The sequence below is a fragment of the Vicugna pacos genome, chromosome 27 (genome assembly GCF_048564905.1).
Source record: "Vicugna pacos chromosome 27, VicPac4, whole genome shotgun sequence".
In the NCBI taxonomy this organism is placed as follows: domain Eukaryota; kingdom Metazoa; phylum Chordata; class Mammalia; order Artiodactyla; family Camelidae; genus Vicugna; species Vicugna pacos.
The window spans coordinates 10,045,664-10,067,186 of NC_133013.1; positions in this window are offsets into that span (position 1 = coordinate 10,045,664).

A 21,523-nucleotide genomic window follows, 5' to 3' on the forward strand; every position below is an offset into this window, starting at 1 on the left:
AATTTCTGCCCTTTGATCTGTGTCCCCCTTTGTCTGCTCCTGTCTAGCTATCTGCCTGCTCTAACAGAAGTCCCAGACTCTCCTTGGCTGTTTTTACAGACTATGGCCAGAAGCCTCTGGATCCTCACGGGCTGAAAAACTGCAGAGGCCTGAGGCCTTTTCCATGAATAGTGCTGGCCTGGGGTGTGTGTGTGTGTGTGTGTGTGTGTTTATGTATGTGTGTTAGTGCGTCCATTACTTGCCCCAAAAAAGGTGAGAGTTGTGACCAGGTTCTCCTGGGCCCACCGTATCTGCTCTCATGAAAGCAATAGAAGTGGTCACGTTAGAGCAGGCAGACAGCTCGATGTGAGCAGAGAAAGGAGGATGCAGGCCAAATGGCTGGAATTGGGCAAAAAAGAGGAACACAGGCCAAATGGCAGAAGACCATGCATCATGTGAACACCGGGGGTCTTTGGGCAGAAAGAGAAAAGTAGGAACCTTGGGACTGACAAGAAATCACATCTTGGGGTGCCAAGGGTCCTGGAGGCTGAGAAAGAAAGGTGGGAAAAGGCAGGAATCTCCAGCATCCTAATGTAACCTTTTGCTTATTATGCCCTCATTTCAATAAAATTTGCCTTGCAAATTAGAAGCACCCATCATGTACCGAGGCCATGACACTTCTGATCCAGACTAAATAAGGACAAAAATCCCTCCTCCCCTCGGGAAGGTGAGGTGGAGCTGGGATGAAAACTATGACCCCAAACTCTTTCCTCCCTGGTGAATATTCCACCTGTTCATTTTTACACCCTATGTAATCAACTTGCCAAAGAAACTCAGGGCAGCCGCTCACCTGAGCCTGCCTGCTCTCCCTTTGAGAGTGTGCTATCCACCCCTTAATAAATCCTCACTTTACTTTCTTAATCTCTGTATCTCGTCTCTGAACTCTGTGATGAGACAAGAGCCTGATCACAGGCAGAGTCAGATGAGACCCCTCCCGCCCCACGCTGGCTGGCTGACATTCCCCAGCACTGACCTCCTGGTGGCCACCTCTCTGCGGTCTCCTCCCTGCCCTGTGAGGAACGTCCACCCTGGGGCCCAAGGCCATTCATAAAACTGAAGAGTCACCTTCAGGTAAGGCAAGGGGCAGGTCCCTGCTCTGTGAGCCCTGAATCTTGTGCAGTTGGGGGATTCTATTTGAGAATAAGAATACATAATTATGAATGAATCCAATTAGGTATGAAAGAAAATATACAGAATAGAAAATAAATGATAAGCTACAAAATTTTAAAGCAGGCAAATACTGCAAACATGACAAAGTAACAATTTTTTATTAATGATCTGCCTGGCACAGTCAGTAATTTTTTTTTCCCTAGATCTTTTCCCTGTATCCTCTTGAATGGCAATTTTGTGATTTTCTTTTTTAATAGAATAATAAGATAATTTAGTCTTTCCTTTGGCATGGTTAATTACAAATTTTTTTGTTATCATTGATAGTTTGAGAAATTCCTTTCAGCTTCTCAAAATTGCTGCTCTTAGAATATAGATGCAAATCACAGGTGATGTCGTGTAAATGTTTGATTGTTGTCACATTTAAAAATTTCTCTGTCAAGTTTCTTTCATATAAATATATGAGCTGTGGGATTTGGAAGAATATTCCAGAGTAGCTTCTTCTGGCTCAGTACATTTTATTCTCCTCCACTCATCTCGTGCTTCTGGTGTCGGGCACAGTAGCACAGGGCCACATCAGGACCCCTGGCCTTGCATCTGAATGTCATCACACTGGATGGGTCCACATGGTGGATGGTAGAAATACCTGGAAGCCAGGACCCCACCAGGACAGTCCCCATTAACTCAACTCTACAAGGAAGTGGCTGTGAATCACCTGCATGTATTCCGTGGAAGCCAAACTTCTCCTTAGCTGGACCCCAAAAGTACTCATGGCCACTGTTAGCCAATCGTTAGAGTCCTAAATTAGAAGGCCCACCAAAGTGTGGGTCCTTGTCTGCTGGCTGGAAAGAATTCATAGCTGAAGCAGAGGGACAGAGTGAAAACTGCTTTTATTTCTCAAAAGATGAAAAGGAAGGAAAGTGCTCGAGCGAGGAAAAGGTGCTTGAGTGGGGAGCCGTCAGCCAGGCTGGCCAGGAGGGACAAGTCCAGCTCACGTCCGGCCACGTGGACTTTTATGAGAGGCTTCTTCCGGGTGTGATGGAGCCAATCAGCCCTTGTAAGGGCTTTTCAGTCCTAGTATGGACTCTTCTGGTCGTTGTCATGGCAATCGTCTACCGGCATGGCGTCGGTGGGTGTGTTGCTTGGCATAATACATTACAATGAGCGTAATAATGAGGCTTAAGGCCCAATTGGAAGTCAAATCCTCCACCATCTCGAACTCGGTGGTTCTAACCAGTTCTCTGTAGCCGCCTCCAGGAACTTAGATAAGAGTAATCAGTTTCTAGTCCAGGGAGGGGCAGGGGTATGATCCTGGGGGCAACAGCCTTGGTAACAAGAAGGAAAGTTGCTTTTAACCAGAAAGGCTGCCATCTGGTGGACTCAGCATCCCTCTCGGCCACCCCCGCAAAAAAACCCAAAAAAACAAAACTCCCAAGATTCTGTTCAGCCCTGAAGGTTCTAAAGGGAAATGGGGGAGTAATCTCAGTTGATCGTTGAGGTAGGTGGTCAGAGGCATTGCCATCCCCCAGTGCCTGCAAAGCTTGTTCTAATCAACTGCTTGAGCCTGCTCTTCTGGGACTCGGGGAGGCCTGGGGGGTGCCAGCTTTTCTACAAACAAGAAGCAGGGATTGGAGAGGGAGGGGTGCACAGGGTCCTGCTCCCTTTCACCCTGCCCCCCAATCTGATCAGAAGACTGATGCACGGGATGCCAGTCAAAAGACCCAGCCCTAAATGGTTTCAGCTAAAATAGCTCACTTTTGAGAATTTGACAAAAACACCTGCCGAATGCAACCCCTACTAGAACCCCTTCCAGGGCCTCAGAGGGGCCTGTGCTAACAAGATGCCCTGAAGCTTCAGTCTCCTTGGTCTCTCGTGAGCTTCCCCTCTGGGCTCAAGTTAGGGCAAGTATTGCTTTCATCAAGTTCAAAGGGAATAAGGAGACAGTCAAGGCCTTGGGCTGCTCTCTGTGTCTTTGTAGCCTACATTTTCCAGTTCTTGTGATAAAATATAGATTTAAATTACGGTCTAGCACAAAGATGAAAAGCATTCCTACTTGGGCAGGCCCTGCAACGTCATTTAATCAACCAGCCAAGGTTGGGTGAGGCCTCTCTTTTCTACCAGGGGTGGGGCCATCCGGCTCTGGAAATCTCTATAGCTCTGTGCTTCTGGGGATGGCCCTGAGGGGAAAGAGAGGAAGGCAGCCTGCATTTACTGAGTGCTTGCTGTGTGCTAGACGTGGACTCTGTGAAGGCTTTATGTGTTATCTTGTTTAGCAAAGCCATAATTAGGTATTCTGATCTCCAACTGAATGCCAATTATGTAGTCAATCTTCAAGATAAACAAGAAAGTGGACACTCAGAGATGTGATTGCTCCAGTGCAAAGCTGGTGAGGACAGAACTGGGACTCACTCATACCTGTGTCCATGTGACTTCCGGGTTTATGCCCTCTCACCACTGCAGGTATGGAAAAGGCTGCCGATTCCAACCCATGCTTATTTTTGCACAGAATAATCACTGCCTCAAATAGGAAGTGAACTACCCTACCCTGTTGAGTTCTTCAAAAACGCAGTTGGAATTTTTGATGCAGGAAAACGGATGTGGGGCGTAAGGAGGGCCGTGTCCCAGGCTTTGGTTGAGTCCCTGGGATGTGCCCCCCCAAGTGTGGGTCCTTGGCTTCACACAGGAAAGAAGTCAAGAGCGAGCCACAGTTGAGTAAAGGGAGATTTATTTAGAGTGTAAGGCAAGAGAAAGGCAAGGAAAGAGGCGTGGGGGTTGGGTGCTCAGGTTAAAGTAAAAGTAGGTACACACTCCATAGACAGAGTGCGGGCCGTCTCCAAAGGGGAGAGAGCAAAAAAGGCCACTAGACGTGGCGTTGTCAGTTTTTATGGTCTCAGTAACTTCACAGGCCTATAGGTGGGACCTTTCCGACTGCCCTGGGGAAGGGGCAGAGATTACCAGGAACTGGACCACCGCCCATTCTTTGGCCTTTTGCGGTTAGCCTTGGGACTGTCATGGCGCCTGAGGGCATGTTATTAATTACGCTGTTACAATGAGCATATAATGAAGCCCAAGGTCTACTAGAATTTAAACCTCTTAATCCTCAAGGCCAACTGGGAGTTGAATCTTCCACCATTTTGGTGAATCTTCCACCATTTTGGTGTTAAGTTGCTGTCATTCCTTGAGTGGTTGTACCCTGCTCCCTTCCATCCTACCTCATTTTGACTGTGAGTGAACTGAGTCTAGAGACTGATTTGGGTAGAACTGACATTTTTATGATATTGAGACTTCCTATCCTTGAATATGAATTACTCTCTTGGCAATTTAGATGTTCTTAGAAATCACTGTAAAAACAAGAAGGAATGATGAATTCAAAACTCACAGATATCATTCTAACACACACTCCTAATAAAGGATTAGAATTCAGGATGTATAAAGGACTACCATATAACTTAAAAAAAAATCAACCCAATAAAAAAAGTCAACAAAAGCTAGAAACTGCATTTCACAGAGATGGAAACATGAATAGTCAAGAAATCTTTGAGGATAAGTTCAATCTTCTGGGTATTCAAAAAATAAAAAGGCCACCATGGAATACTTTTTTATGCCCATTGATTTACAAAAATTAAGAAATTTGATAAGATCAAGTATTTGAAATATAAAGAACAGGCATGCATACACTGTTGATATGGCAGTAAATTGACATAGATACTTTGAAAAACAATATCCTACAAGCTTGTATGTAAGTTAATACAATGACTCATCAATTGTCTTCATATATCTTGGAGAAACTCCTGTCTTTGGGCACTAAAAAAGCAACATTACAAGAACATTTTTCACAGTTTTTGTAGTATCCAAAACAAGAGAAAACTAAAGGTCCATCCATAGGGAAATGTATAAATAGAAGTTGAGTGTATTCAGTCAGGGGAATATTTCACAGTCATGAAAATGAACCAGCTGATGCTACCCACCAACCTGTAATTTGAGTGAAAATGAACATCTCAGAACTTGGAGGCAGTTATATAAGATGTGATAGATATATAAGATATGATATCACTTTTATCAAGCTAAAACCTAAGCAAAACAAAACAATTGGTAAGTTTTTACATGCACTATTGGTATTTTTTTAAAATAAAAAGCAAGAAAAAAATAAGCACAAACAAGAATAGTGGCTCCTTCTAGGGCAGAGGGGTTCCACGTAGACTGTTCATGGCACTTTCTGAAGTTGGGTGGTGGAATCAGGGTATGCACGGCATGATCATGCTTCATAATGTCGGTAATATCCTATCTGTGTATTATCAAATATTATATACTCTGAACAGCTACATCATCAATGCTCCCTGCTCCTGACACATAATGACGCTTTTCATAATTATTAACCAAATCAGGAAAAAAAAAGTTAAATTCTGAGAAAAAGTTTTGGAGGAGGGAATTCAGTGTTTTCCCTTACCTGATGGCGCATGCGTGATGGCGTAGGCTGGGGCATCGTGACGTGCAGGGATGGGAAGGAGGTCTCCTAACTGTTCAGATGCAGACTCCACCCCCCCATCCTTGTTTCCAGTCCTCTGCCCTACGCTGCTGTAACCATTTTCCCAAGCCCGGGTTTCTTGGCTTCTGTTTTTCCGGAATGATCTTTCAGGCTTTGTAGGAGTCAGAGGGCAGCAGTTGATGGATGAGGTTGGATGGGGTACTGGAGTCCACAGCCCCTGTTTCAGGGTCAGAGAGGAGAACTGCGGTGCTTCGGCCTCCTGCATCCCCAACCTGGGTGTCGGAACTTCTCTCCAAGGTGCCAAGGCTCTGCTGGCCAGCTTGCCCCTCTCCACCCAACCTTCCAGCTGCTGCTTCCTCTCCTCCTCTTTGTCCTCGTCATCTGACCTCCTTTAAACTTTCATTTTCTGCCATGTCAGTGGCATTTTGGGAAGTCAGTCCTCTGGGTTCAATCCTCCAATCCTGCTAACTCTGAGTAACTTGTTTTATTGGAATTTGTCTCTTCTAAGTGGAATACAGGACAGAAGTCCCGGTTACCTGGGTCATCCGGACTGTTGAGTTCTGTTTCACAGCTTTACACTTTAACGCATCAATACCAGTGTTAAATTTGCCCTTTGGTTTCACAGTCATGAGGCAGATAGAAACACGTTTATCAAAGGGCTTACTTTTTGTACTTTAGGTACCAGTTTATCTCTTTCAAGGTAGAATGGATTCATTGAATCTGCCTTTAAAGATTAAATTATTTGATTCCTCTGCATTACAAGGAGTGAAACCTGGCTTCTTGTGACAAAAGCACCCAGCCAGGTGGAACATTCCGCGTGCGCCTGCTGCCTGCTCAGCTACGACGCATGCGATTGAATCTTGTAGCGCTAGAGACAAACGCAGAGCTCGAATTAATTTAGAAAATATGCATAGCCTCCCCATTCTTCCCGTAACCGCAAACATCCAAGACTGACGCAAGCCATGGACATGTTATTTCAGCTGTCGGGGTGATGAAACCAATAGCCAAGAGGTGCAAGTTATTCAGGATTATTGAAGCCAAAGCAACTTAGCAGGGTGTCTGAACAGGCTTGTGTGTTTTTTCAAGCTCCTATTTGAAGACTGAACATCATTCAAATGAATTGTTTAAAATGATTGATTTTAGAATATATGATGAATATACTGGAAAGTCAAAATAGAAATGCCAGTGACAGCATAATTGTCAACGCTGTGGACAACATTATAGAAAGGGTACCTGTCATATCCTTTTTAGGTTCTACGTCTTTGCTCATGCTGTTTTCCCAGTGACTGACTTTAATCAAATTCTCCCGTCTCCTTCTGACCTCAGTGCGACTGTCTCCATAACTGAGTAGCAAAGAGGAGCATCTAATTAAAATCACATTCAAACTTGAAATCTCTCTGCCTGGTGGGTAAAGATAATATTGTCGCTCAGTGTTTGGGGTGGATAATGATATTAAATGTCTTTCCCTGTGGACAGCGTGGTTGAACCAGCGCCCTGTCTGAATCTGTAGCGGCTTCAGCATCTCTGAAAGGGAGATGGCTGAGCACATGGCCAGGGAGTCAGGCAGAGATGCCTGAGTTTTCTATGACCCTCTCCACTCTCTTGAGGAAACAGTTCAGGTAGCCAGCCATGCTGCCCACAGTAAACCAGAGATATCGTGTCTACTGAGAAGTAATTTACATGTAGTAAAATCCACTTTTTTGGGTGTTCAGTTCTATGCATTGTGACAAATGTACACAGCTGTCTAACAATCACCACATCACCCCCGAATGGACCTAGTTTGTAGTCAATCCCTTCCTTCCTTCTCCAGCCCCTGGTAACCCCTGATCTGTTTTGCCTTTTCCATAATGTTGTATAAATGGCATCCTATAGTACGTAGCCTTTTTTGTACCTGACTGCTGCTGCTGCTGCTTTTTTTTTTTATAATTGGCTGCTTTTACTTAACACAGTGCTCTTGAAATTTATCTGTGTTGTGTCAGTACCATAAGTTTCTTTGTTTCTTTTTTTTTTTTGAGTAGTATTTTATTGTATGGATATACCACAGTCTGTTTATCCATTCACCAAGTGAGGGGCACTTGGCCAACTTCCAACCAAGCTTCTGTGAACGTGATCTCTGGGTTTTTGTGTGTGTGTGTTTCCATTTCTCTAGAGTAAATACCTAGAAGTGAGAGTGCTGGGTCATAGGGTAGGTGGAGGTTTACTTGGAAAGAAAAACATGTTTTCCAAAGTAAGTGTACCATTTTGCATCCCTGTCAGCATTAGGTATTGTCCAGTAGAGTTTCAGTTGCTCCATATACTCACCAATTCTAGGTATTATCATTAAACATTCTAAATAAGTTTTATTCTAATAATAGGTAAGATTCATTCTAATAAGTATGTAATGGTGTCTCACTGTGGTTTTAATTTGCATTTCCATTATGATAATTGATCTTTGTATATGTTTTTGCAAAATATATCTCTTCCTTGTTTACATATTTTTTTGTCATTTAAAAATTGTTTTTTTTTCCTGTTATTGAGTTTTGAGAGGTCTTTATATATTTTGGATGTGAATCCTTTGTCAGATATGTGTTTTATAATTATTTTCACCCAGTCTATGCCTTACTGAATATATTTTTTAGATTATTTTGCTTTCATTGTTTATAATCAGTACTGTCTGTCCATAGTTCAGAAGGTTTGAGAAAATACACAGTGAAAAATAAATCTCCTTCCCATGAGTCCTAGCAACCCAATTCTTCTTCCCAGAAACAATCACTCTTATTATCATTTTTTAACTGGAAGGAAGGAATGGAAGAGAGTATTTGCTAGAAAACACGTTCCATAATTACAAAAATGTACATATAGAGTTCTTTTTAAACTTTTTTTTGCATCGATACATGATAGTAGGTTTTCATTTAACAGTTCATCTTTGCAGCCTTGCCATGTTACTACATACAGAATGCATCTCATTCTTTTTAATGCTGGGTTAGTTTTCCATTGCACGTATGAACCATAACCTATGTAATTTGCCCCCTATTGGGTTCTAATCTTTTGTTACCACAAACAATGCAGCAATGAATATCTTTGTACAGTAATAACTGTCATTGGAATTACTGAATGACAGGGTATACGCATGCGTTAATGTTGGAAGTTGTTTAATTTCCATCATAGAGGTTGAGTCAATGTGAACCCCCAACAGCAGTACCTGAGAGCACCTGTTTCTCCCCACGTCCTTCCCAATGCATGTCTTAAATATTTTTATTTTTGCCAAACTTATGGTAAAAATGGATGTGTTTTTAGTTTTAATTACATTTCTCTTATTACTAAAGAGCTATCATTATCCCTCGTAAGACAAAGTTCATTGTCTGTGAGCTGCTTAGTTACATCTTTTGCCCGATTTATATTGGATTTTTACTTTTTTCCTTATTGATTTATTTAGAGTTCTTTGCTGGTTGAGGAAATTGGTGCTTTGTGTTATGACTCGAAACAATGTATTCCTAGTTGTTTTTCTGGTGACTCCATTTTCAGTGTTTTTTTTTTTTTCCTTGAAGAAAATATTCATTTAAAATATCTCAGCTAAAGTGTGTGAAGTGATGGAGTAAAGTGATCAGAAAAGATCACTAAGAAGTCAATGCACCTTTCAGAGAAAATTAGTGTGTCAGATAAGCTTTGTTCGGGCAGCTGTGGAACCACTGTTCATGAGTTCAGTATAAATGAGTCGACTACGATTATGACATGAGATGTCTTTAAACAGAAACACATATAAAACAAGGTTATATATTGATTAATTGACCAAAATGTCATGACCAAAGGCTTCTGGGAACCTAATCTTTTGTTTTCCTTTGGGCAGTTGTTCAAGATTTGCTAATTCAGTGTTCATGGCCCCTTGAGAGAACGTAACTGCCACGGACAGTGAGACATGGCTGTGTGCGTGGAACACTCTGTTTAGTGACACACGTTTTACTTATGGATATATCATAGACTTTTTTTTCGGACGTTTAACAGTCTTAAGATGTTTTTGAAAACTCAATTCATGGAGCAGCTTACCATCGTGAAGCTGGGATGAGTGGATTTAAAACTTTTCCTTCAGGTCACACAAGTGAGAAAATTAATGAGAGAAAAATTTCAGCTGTGTGAGGTGAAAGGAAGGAAGCCAGAGGAAGTGTCCACGTTTCCTCCAGATGTCTTGCAGGATGCTGGGAGTCAGCCTCCACTTTGGGTCGTATTTGGTTACTGAAACGGCACCTTTCATCAACTTGTTCATAATGGGAAGGAAAGGAGGTAAAGTGTTTAGGAAAAGCACAGAGCCCACCCATGGGAGACTTTCCTAATGAGTGTCCTGAGAAAAAGTACTTTTAGAAAGAGACGGAAGGTGTTACTTGGGTGGTGCAGTTCAGATTTGCCATCACCGCGAGAGTCAAGCGTCAGAGAAGTCTTACTACTCTTGTTCCCCAAATCTAATTAAAGGTGACTCAGAACCCCCCATGCTCCTGTGAGATAAGAAATTTAAGCACATTTATTTTAGGAAAATTCTCCTTCTACCCATGCTCCAGATGAAGTTTTCAGGCAACTCAACCACATTTGAACACTCGGCGAGGGCTCTCTAGGGTTGGGGTTCACTAAATCCCACTGCTCTGCTCAGTTTCCAAGCCAGCATGGCCCCTCGTGGTGGGGGGTGGGGAAGGCGGGTGCATCTTCCTGTCTCCATCCAGACGTGGCCATTTGACTCTTGCCTGAGGTCTAACTGCCTAACACAGGGCCCATCCCTGCATGTCCACTGTCTCCTCACCTGCTTCTCCTCAGGACAGAAGCTCCAAGCTACTGACCTGTTTCCATTTGGAAATCTCTTTCCCCAAGGCTAGCTCCTACAAACTCCAAAGACCCTTCCACTTCTTGGATCAATCAATTTTTTTTAATACAAAAATGTTTCAACTTGATCATAAGCATAAGGAAAGTCCCAAGTCTCCAACACAAAGGCCTAGGGTGGGGGCCATAACCCTCTTAATTTGACTCTTTCATGGCCACAAAAATGTATTTCATTCTCAGTGAATTTTCTTTGTGCCCTCTGCAGAATAGTGGAGGGGATGCTCAAGTCAAAAGATATTTGCCAGTGAGTTTATTTATTTTGTGACTTCTCAGATCCTTTATTATACTTGTATTCACTGCAAATCTCCAGGAGGAGGTTGGAGCTGGGAGAGGATCTCAAAGGTACTGAACTAGGGAGCATTTGGACATGCGGCACCTTTTGGGGTCGGTGCTTGGCTGAGTGCACCGGGGCACCCAAGGAAGTAAGTGGCTTCTGAAGGTCCTGAGGTTGGCTGGTGATGGATTTCCTCCCCTTGAGTGCATCTCCCCAGCAGAAGACGAAGTCATTTATCCCAGGTCTTTCTTTGCAGGTTTGGTTTAGAGAAATGGTGTCCTCTGGGGCAGGATCTGCTTGTTTCCATCCAGGAAGCCTGATGCATCCCACGGTTTTAGGCTCCACTTAAAGCTAACAAGGGTGGGAATTCTGGAGACAGGCCTGGAGCTCAGGGCTGTGGGGCAGGGATGATCTGCCACTTGCATGGCATTGCTCTTGAGCCACTGAGACCTTTGAGACCTTATGGCCTGCCCTTTGGGACTGCTGGGAATTTATACCCCTTGTGAGATGGGAAATGCTATACAGCATTTGTCTCCAAGCAGAGCCCTTCCTTGGCCAGAAGTGGTGTTGCCCTTTGGGGGTGAGTGCATGATGGCAGGGAGGGCCCACATACAGTTTCAGGCAGGGGTTGTGACTTCTATCTGAGAAACAAGAGGCATTTGTTAGGGTGGGGAAATCTGCACCTTCGTGCCTGCTACACCCAAAGCAGATGGTGCATCTTCCAAGATGTCTCACTTACGTTACTCAGTGAACGTAATGAGGAGCAAAGCACTCTGATGGCCCTGGACGCTCTCACTGGCCTCTGCAGAGTGAGCTGCGTTCCACCCTGGGTGCAAACTCTGTTCTGCACAACAGAGATCTGAATCAGCTTCTCAATCTGCTGGCTGAGTTGAGAGGGTGCTGTGTCATTCTGGAGGGATTTCGAGGGCCCTCCCTTGCAGGGGCACTGCAGTTAATGCACAGTGTCTTGATCAAGAGGGTTTGTGTCTTTAAGACGTAGAGTCTTGGTGGGGGAGGGGCAGTAGAGTGGTAGGGGAGTGGGTGGTACAAACCATTGGGTATAAAACAGACTCAAGGATGTATTTGTACAACACGGGGGAATATAGCCAATATTTTGTAATAACTGTAAGTGAAAAGAAACCTTTAAAAATGGCATAAAAATTAACAAAATTAAAAACAAAAGAAAAAGAGAATAAGAAAAGACACAGACTGTAATGATTTCCCGTTTCCCTCCTGTGAACCCCCCCACCCCTGACTTCACATTCAACAGCTTTTCTTTCATGGATTATTTTGCCCCCGACAGGAGGAGACCATGTAGTTTTGATTATTTAAAGACTGTAGTCATGCTCGGTGCTTCCTCCGTGCTCCGTCTGCCCCAGTCACCCATTTTGCCTTATTTCCTCTTACACTGAGTGAAGCGGATGTGTTACAGCTCTCACCTTGCACTTTCGCTCTGCCGGGAATGAGATGGCTGCTGCTACAGGCTCGCCTACAGATTAAAATCAATTTCCGAAGGCCTCGTCTGTAAAACAGAGCTGAGCATCAATTGGATGGAGTAATAAGAAAACATTCAGCTTGGTGGGATGTCTGACGTCCCGCCTCTGCAGATTTCCTTGTACCTGCCTGTTTCCATGTACAATCCAGTCTTGAAACTCCCTGCTGTCATCTCCTGGGAATAACAGTCAGACTTACATTCTCCTCCTTTGAAACACCCTACTTCATATTGGGCATCTTGTCTACCTCGGGGTCTGCTAAGCCTGTACCGGGTCTGTCTGAGTCAGTGCCCATCGGGGGTTCCCTGGGAGGTTTGGGGGAGAGGTTTTGGCTTTTGATGAGTAGTAGACACATTTCTGAACTTGATGCCAGGACTTCTGAGCGTGGGACCCAAGCCCGCCACCACCTGCCTTAATGACCTTGAGGGCATAACCTCTCCAGGCCTCCACGTTTTCATGAGGATTAAAAGATTAGCCTTGAAAGTGAACATAGCATGATACCTGTCACTGAATAAATGGTATCTGCCTCCCTATTTATGTAAGCTCTCCGAGCCTCAGTTGTCTCGTGCATTCATTGGGGATAATCATCTCTGCTCAAAAAGCTTCTGGGGGGCGTCATTAGGATCAAAGGAAACTCCAGGCGGGAAAAGTGCTCTTAGGGGAGGCTCCAGCATCACTTGCATTCCGTGTGGTTCTGAATTTCCGGAATCCCTCGCAGCTCATGGGGCTTCGGTCTGACAGGTTGTGTAGCAGTTAAAAGTCTGCTGTCTTGTAGAGCCTGGTTCTTTCCAAATTCCTCTTGGTGGATGAGGGGCTGTTAACTGCATGGTCTGGACACTGAGAGCCTGGTCTGAAACAGGGACATTCTGGGCCGTGGCTACCAGCCTTCCCTTTGGGAGTCAAAGAAGGAGTTAAAGATAAAAGTTGAATCCCCGTGCAATGTGATAAACAGACTGCTCTTCGTTTAGTGCTGGTGCTGTCTGCACGTCTTGAGATACTCACTCTCTTTTCTTTGATAACTTATGGTTTTTGGAGACTTGGCCAGAAAGAGAGATGGGGTGGGGCCCCCAGTGCCCACCAGGCTGTCTTGGGGACCGGTGGTGGGTGGCGGGAACGCACGTACAGGCCTTGCTTCCCTGGGTCACATCTTCCTGGGGTGGGGATGGTTGCCAAGAGTGTGTCTACACACCCTATTAGCCGTGAACCTTGAGAAAATGGCTCTTCGATCCTTGGTGTCCCACATGTCAAATTTGGATAACGTATCCACCCAGTATGCTTGTTGTAAAGAATTAAATCTGAGAGTGTACATGAAGGGAATTGAAAGCTATTTTTGTAAACTCTGAAGGAAGGGCCCGGTTAACATGATTCATCGCCCTCATCATAGTCATCAGCAGGAGGTGCCAAGGAAGTAGCTCCACCTCTCTGTCTGCCTGGGTGAAATCCTGAGAGATTTGTAGGTCAAGGGAGCTGAGGTTTTGAGAAGCAGCTCTTGGAAAGGAAGCTTCTAGTAGCTGACTCATCACCAGGGAGAAAAACAAAGCTTTACAATGATGTGCAGGCAGAGGATGAGACCCAGGGTCTCACTGTGGGAAAGCCAGAGGGGTGAGCCTTTGAGGAGCCTTTGGGATCCAGAAGGGTTTCTCTTGAAAGAAAATTCTGGGTCCTGTGAAAGGAGCCTTCTGCACCTGCATAAATCGACAGACCACTCTCGTTAACTTTGGCAAAGTTATTCTTGTACCTTGTGCCTATATTCTTATTTCAATCTACAAAGAAAGGGAGGGATCCTAGTACCTGAAAAATGGCTCTGTAAACCATGAAATCAAATTACAGCAGATATCGGAAAGTGACACGAAACAGGAAGCCACGAGAAACTGTTACTGGGTATCAGATTTGTTGGACTAAATTAGAGAAGGCAGTACCTACTGCTCACTGAGGGCTCAGGCTCAAGATAAGACGCATGTGTGCTTTCTCGTGGGCAGACTCGGATGGGTGAGGTATGGCAGGTCATGGGGTGAGCATCAGAATGCAAATAATAATTACCTTTTTATGGCAGTGTCTTCTGGAGCTTCAAAGAGAGGGGCCTCTTTCCTCACACATCCAAACAGCGATTTGGGAGCTGAGGAAGGTAATTTTCACATGCAAGTGCATCCGAGTTGAAATGAGCAGAGGTGCTGAGTGGATTGTTAAAGAGACACCGGCCTCCTTCTCTTCCAATACGAAGGAGCAGGCGGCTTGACAGAAGCAGCAGTTTCTTGAATGAGACAAGGTAGAGACCTAAGGAGTTCCTTTGCTCGCATCCCCTGAACAGATCTCTGCTTCCGTAGAGATCTCCAAGAAGCGTTGTATTAAAGATGTACCTGGCAGAATATAAGAACCATGTACCGTGATGAAGCTAAACGTGGTGTGGAGTCCCACGTGACTTCAGAGCCTCCTCACAGGATGCCGTCAGGATCACTGGGTGCCCCTGTGAGGGCTCCAGTGGTCCTCAATCATTCACAGGCTACAAACCCAGAGAAGAAGCAACAAATACCACTGCATTTTCTGCAGTAGCAGTTTCAATGCTAATCCATCATCCAAGCATTCCTTTCAGGGATCAAATCACACCAAGATCTTGAAACCCGTAGATAATTTGGAGCTGTCCACCCCCTTCCCCTCTGATGAAATTCTCCTTTTATCTGCTTTTATGTTTCTGGTCAAGACACTGCCATTTCTGAATCTCTCCCCAGGCTCCCTGGGGGAACAAATGGCCACAGAGGAAGGCTCTGCCCTTGCCCCCTACCCTCTTCCTCCCTGGGGACTGTGAGCCCAGGCTGGTTGTCTATGGACCAGGGGAGGGACGGAAAGGCAAGAGGAAATTAGCCGCCTGGCCACGATTATTTCACCGTAACCACACTCACCTTCACCTAAGTGCAGAGAGTCACTGCTCACAAAATAAGGGTGATGCTCCAGGCCCTCCCTCAGTCTGGCTCTGGAAGCTAAAAGACTCCCCCGAACCCTCTCAGCTTGGTGAGTCTCTCTATCTGTAAGAAACGAACAGCTGATTGATCCTTGTATCCCTATTTTGGCCCCAGACACCTCTATTTTAGGGGACAGTGGCTTTGCAGCATCAAAAGTTCTGGCAGCACCAAGGCAGAAAGGACCTTAAATGTACGTTTCAGTGATATGTCGTGGTGATCTTAGGAAGGGCTCTTGAGAAATACAGCCCTGCCTGTTTCCTAAGTCTTCTGCTTGTGGTTAGCCTAAAAATAGCCACGAGGGTTTCACTAGAATTTTGAAAACTCTGACCACAGCAGAAGGAACAGAAATTGAATGAGAAAACACCTAATCTTGGGGCAGGGTCAGGAAGGTCCCTCTGATTTTCTGCTTTTGCCTCCACCCCATGACCTCTAAGTGATGGCCAGCTCTCAGACTTGACTGATAAAGAGACACAGGGCAAGTGGGAGCTTATGTTCTCTTGTTCCAGAGAGAGAAACAGTTGATTCCTTTTTTTTTCCCCCTTCTATGTTTTTTCTAACCCTTTCAATAACACCCAAAGCTCACGAAGTACACCAAGTACTTTGGATATTGTATATGAAACAAATAAACGATGGCTCTGAGAGGTGGAGAAGACACACCGGCTAAGCACTTGGAGACACAAGGAATGGCACGGGGGTGAGCTCCCTGGGGTTTCTTTCTGCCTCATCCATCCCGCACTTGGAGCTGAAAAAGCCAGTAACCTGGTAACCTGAACACAGACAAAAACAGCTTCCAGAAAAGCCTGCTCTTTTTAGCCAGAGGACCAGGAAATGAGCAGCCTGGCAAGCCAGAGGCCATGATCACTCTAGTCCACCCAAACACCGCAGAAAAGCCACAGTGCCACTTTAATCCACAGCAGGGCTGGCTGCATGGAGGTCTCAGCCTTCTGCCTTCACATGGCTGTAATGAGGTGCCCCACTAGCCCCTCCATGGCAGTATCAGCAGAGGCCAAGCAGAGAGCCAGGACTTTCATCCCCCCTGGAAATGATCTCCCACCCAACCCAGCTAGAGCTCCCACTCTCCGCTCAGCAGTCGTGATGGGTCCTCCCCACCTTGGTGTCAATGGAGGTCAAGTGGAGAACCTGGACTTCTACTCTCACCCATCAGTAACAAGCTAGCGCTAACCCTCCTCTTGCCAGAGTGGGGATAAAGACAGCCAGCTAAGCTGGAGGGTTTGATAAAACCCAGAGTCTCATAACATGATACTAACTGCTCGGATTTCAATGGATAATCACTTGTCATGCCAAGAACCAGAAATATCTCAAATTGAATGAAAAAAAATAAAGAGGCCAACAATAGAGGCCAACACCAGGATGACAGAGATGTTAGAATTATTTGACAAGGATTTTTAAGGGGTCATGATTTCAATGAGCAATTATGAACATACTTGACACAAATGGGAAGATATAGGAAAACTCACCAAAGAAATAGGGAGTTTCAGCAGAGAAATAGAAAACATAAAGAAGAACCGAATGGACATTGTAAAGGTGAAAATGCAACAATTGAGACAAAAATCTCAATGGATGGATTCAACAGCAGAGTGGAGGGGACCGAGGAATAAGTAAACCGACATATAGAACAATAGACACACAATCTTGAGCAACAGAGATAAAATAAACAAAAATTTACATAGTATATGGTTCCATTTATATTGCATTCTTAAATAACAAAATTGCAGAAATGGAGAATAGATTCATGGGCTAAGGGAGTGGCTGGGGCTGAAGGGAAGTGGGTGTGGTTATGAAAAGGCACCATGGAGGATGCTTGTGGTGTTGGATCTGTTCCATGTCTTGACTGTATCCATGTCAACATCCTTTTTGTGACGTTGGACTAGAGCTTTATAACCTGTGACCACTGGGGGGAATTGGGTAAATGGTACACAGAGTTTCTTTGTATTATTTCTTACAAGCATATATGAATCTACAATTACCTCGAAATAAAAAGCTTAATTAAAAATTGGAAATGAATATGAGACACAATAATCAGCATTTACTAAACCTGTGAGTTCTGAGGTTGGGTTTAGCCTGACATACAAATCCCTAAAGTTAGCACCATCGATGACTTCACCTCTGCATCCTCACATGGCACCCTTCGTTCTCTCCCCTGCAGGTGCACTGGGTTCTTTCCGTTGCTGTAGTGCCTTGCTTTCTTCTGCTAAGGGGCTTGGTACATAACTGTTCCTGCTGCCTTCCCTCCCTCTTCATTGGCTCGACTCCTCATCCCTTAGATCTCTTCCTTAGGGTGACTTCTGTGATCAGGTGAAATCACCTGGGTCTTTTCTACATAGAACCAGTCATACTTGCCACATTGAATTTCTAGTTTGATTTACTTAAAGTCTTCCTTCCTCACTGGTCTGCAAACTCAAAGAGTGTGAAGACTGGGTCTGCTTTGACTCACCAGTATGTCTCCAGCATCTTGGACTGTGCCTGGCACGTGGTAGGCACTCACCAAGTGTTTGTAGAGTTGAACGAAAGAATGCATTATTATCCACCTTTCCCCTCTCAAACTAGCAAGGTCTTCAGCACTTCAAAACGCAGGCTAAATCGTTCCTCCCTGCTCTGAAAGACCTGCCAACCCAGAAAGAAGTCAAGGTTGCATCCTTTGAATGTCCCACAGCATTTGTTGATCCTGGCTGGTCAGGAGGTACTTGGGGAACTGACCATCTGGGCATGACCATGTTAGAGTTCCAGAAGGAGGATGAGGGAGGCAAGGGAGGATGCCCTTGGAGAAAAGCTATCTGGTATGTCAACAAGCTAGCCTTCTCCAGGGAAGGCGTCTTCCCCACAAGAAGCTGCTCAACTCGATGACTCTCCGGAGATTAGTAAGTGTGGGTGACTCATTATAGCTGGGCATGTCTGTGATGATTGCCTGGGTCTTAGGAGAAGGGAGAAACCTTCCCCAAAGACTGTGGTTAAGACAGAATAAAATATATAGTATGTTTGCTTGTTCAGTGCTATTCCGCTGTCTCCCAGCCCAGCCAGCCATTCCTCTGTTCCCAGGTGACTCCATATCCCTGGGTGGTAAGAAGGCAGCTGACCCAGGGCTGTCCTAGAGTGGGGAGCAATGGGCGTGGGGCACACCAGGTCACTGCAGCCACCAGATCATCCTGCATCACTACCCTTACTACCCTGTCTCCACACCTGTTGCCCCCAGTAGAGAGTAAGTTCTCTCAAGAAAAGGAAGGGGGCTTACTGTGTTCCCCACCATATCTTCTGCATTAAACCCTGCCCATATTGTAGTAAATGCTCAATAAATGTGAGTTACTTAAACAAATAAAACTAACTTTTTAAACAAATAAAAGACTGAGGCTCAAACCCAGGACCTCATGCATGCTAAGCGTGTGCTCTACCACTGAGCTACACCACCCCCACAAATCAACTTTTACCATCTCTTCATTGGACTTCTTTCCATGTTTTTGTCCTTTATCCGAATTCAAAGTACTCATTGAGTCCGCCTCGCTCCTTCTACCATTCCTACCCGCACCTGACCCCCCACGTCTATATCACATTCCACATTTAAGCTAAGAGCAATCTAACCAGCATTCCCTGGGGGCTGAAAATGTCCAAGTTTAGATGTTTGAATCTTGGTCCTCTCAAATAGGCGAGGTTTTCCATTAAGAGTTGAAGGAAGATTTGAGTAAATGAAAATTTATCATAACCCCACTGTGTTGGACATTGTGTTTTGAGTACGTTGTCTTGTCCCTGCCTATGAAAGAGGCATTTTTATTTCCATTTTCACAAAGAAGGAAACTTAAATTCACAAAGATAAGCCCTTTTCCCCAGGCCATGCAGAAAGAGAGCAGGCACCGAGGATTCAAATTCAGATCTGCCTAATTCCTACGCTCCTTTCCAAAGGGCTGGGATGTCTCTTAGAAATTTTTCTGACTGTAATTTTAGCTTTAGGAGAAAGACTAGACACTGTTTTTTGATCTTTCCAATTATCTTACAAGCCCAATGTTAATCAGCTGGGTCAGAATTGATGACCTCAGGACCACTTCTGCCCCAAACCATCGTCTGATGAAAAAATAAAATGAGACTGCTAGGCTAATTAATGAGTTCTAAAAACGTTGTGTGAGTTCCAGCGACGCCTTTGCTTCTGGTCCATCCCACACCTTCCCCAAATAAGAAAGTAGCTAATTTGCAAAACCCTTGCTTCTGTGAAGCAGCTGTGAGAGTCACTGCCATATATGATTATCATAAAATTAACTCCTGTTGGGGCAGCATTATTACTACCCATAATGAGGTTTAGGAAGTGACTAGTACTGTATATGAAGGAAGGTGGAGATCATTCTTTTAACCCCGGATGAAATGTGTGTGGGATGCAATTTTCAACACAAATATTTATGCTTGGGAATCAGGTGTTTATGGTAACTTGTGTGAGGTGGGGTTTTCTCAGTGATTTGAGACTTGGAACAATTTATGACAATGTAAATGGGGTCCTTTTGTATATTTCCATGTTCTCCTTTCATGGGAAATTCTGTGTGTGTAAGACGGTTATGACAACTTTATCTCCTTCAACTAAATGTCCATGACCTGAACTATTAATTTCATCATTTGTTCTGTTTATAATTTTAAATGGAAAAGAAAAAAAAAAAAGACTGAGTCACATATTAAAATTGCTATTTATTTCAGTTACAGAAAACTAACCACCCATAACTCTTATACCAAGAGACAAAGGGAGTTAACTGAATTGTGTATTTCCTCTTAGGCTTTTTCTATGTGTATAGCTTTGCAATTTACCTGAAATCACACAATATATCAACATTTGCATCTTGTTTTCTCCATATACAATAATGTAAATTTTTTCCGACTAAAAATTCTTCATGAGCATCATTTTAATGTTTACACAATTTTGCACTGCATGGATTTGCCATAATTTACTTAACCATAGCCTTCATGTTGAATTTTATGTTTTTTCAGTTTTTCACTTTTGTGAGTAATGATGCAATTCATTTGTTTGTACCTCCTGATTTATTTTAATTTTAATGCATTTCCATTGACTCTCTAAAAGTAGAATTATTTGGCTAAAGCAAGTCTGGATAAATTTTAGTTTCCAGATAAATACCGATGAATCAATTTTCTGACTGTAACTGCCAGCTTAGAATTCTGTCCAGGGAAAACATTCTTTAAAAATGGTAGAAAAATAAAGACATTTTCAGGAAAACCAAAACTGAAACAACTTGTTGCCTTTAGGCGCACAATAAAAGTAATACTAAAGCATTTCCTAAGAGAGGAGAGCTATCTCAGATGGAAATGTGAAAACGTAAGAAGAATGAAAGAGAAATGGAACAATGGAAACATGTAGGCCTATCTAAATAAATACTGACTACACAGAATAGCAATGACTTAAAATACAGGAAGAACAAACACACAGAACAATTCACAAACGATGGAAGTGAAGTAATGGAATTAAAATTGGAAAGTTCTGACATTACCTGGGAAATGATCCAAATATTTATTTTACAATCTAACAAACCAGGGATGTGTGTTGTAATCACTGTGTAATCATTAAAGGAAAAAAAAAATGTAACTACCAGGATAAGAGAGAAGTGGGAAATAATTTTAAAATGATTAATTAGTCCAGAAAGTTGCAAGAAAAGCATACAAAGGAATGTAGCACACTACATGTATGTGTATGACATGCAATAGATAGTAGATAAAACTTCAAATGTATCAACAATTATATTAAATGTAAATGAACTAAATCAATTTAAAAAACAAAACATCTCAAGATGAACAAATGAAACAAAGAAACACTTGACACACAAAGACACAAAAGAACTGAGTACAAACACTATTAAAAAGGAACACGGCATAGTTATAGAAGACAAAATAGACTTTAAGGCGAGAGGCATTCTTGGAGATAATGAGGGGTGCTTTCATAATGATAAAATATCGATCAGTCAGAGAGATTTAATACTTTTCAATTTGTATGCATCTAATAACAGCATCAAAATATATGAAGCAACAAAATGTGGATTTGAAAGAAAAAAATAGATAAATTCACAACCATATTGGCTGATTTTAACATGTTCTCCATGACTGATGGAGCAAACAAAAACAAATAATTAACATATATAAAATTTGAGCAACATTTACCAACTGCCCAATCAGCTTTAGAATTCACATGATTTTTAGGAGTACATAGAATATTTAGCCAAATTGCCATATGCTGGGCCATAAATCAAATTTTAACAAATTCCATGTATTAAAATTATACGGTGAAATAAAGCTAGAAATCAATAATAAAGTTTAGTGGAAAACTACC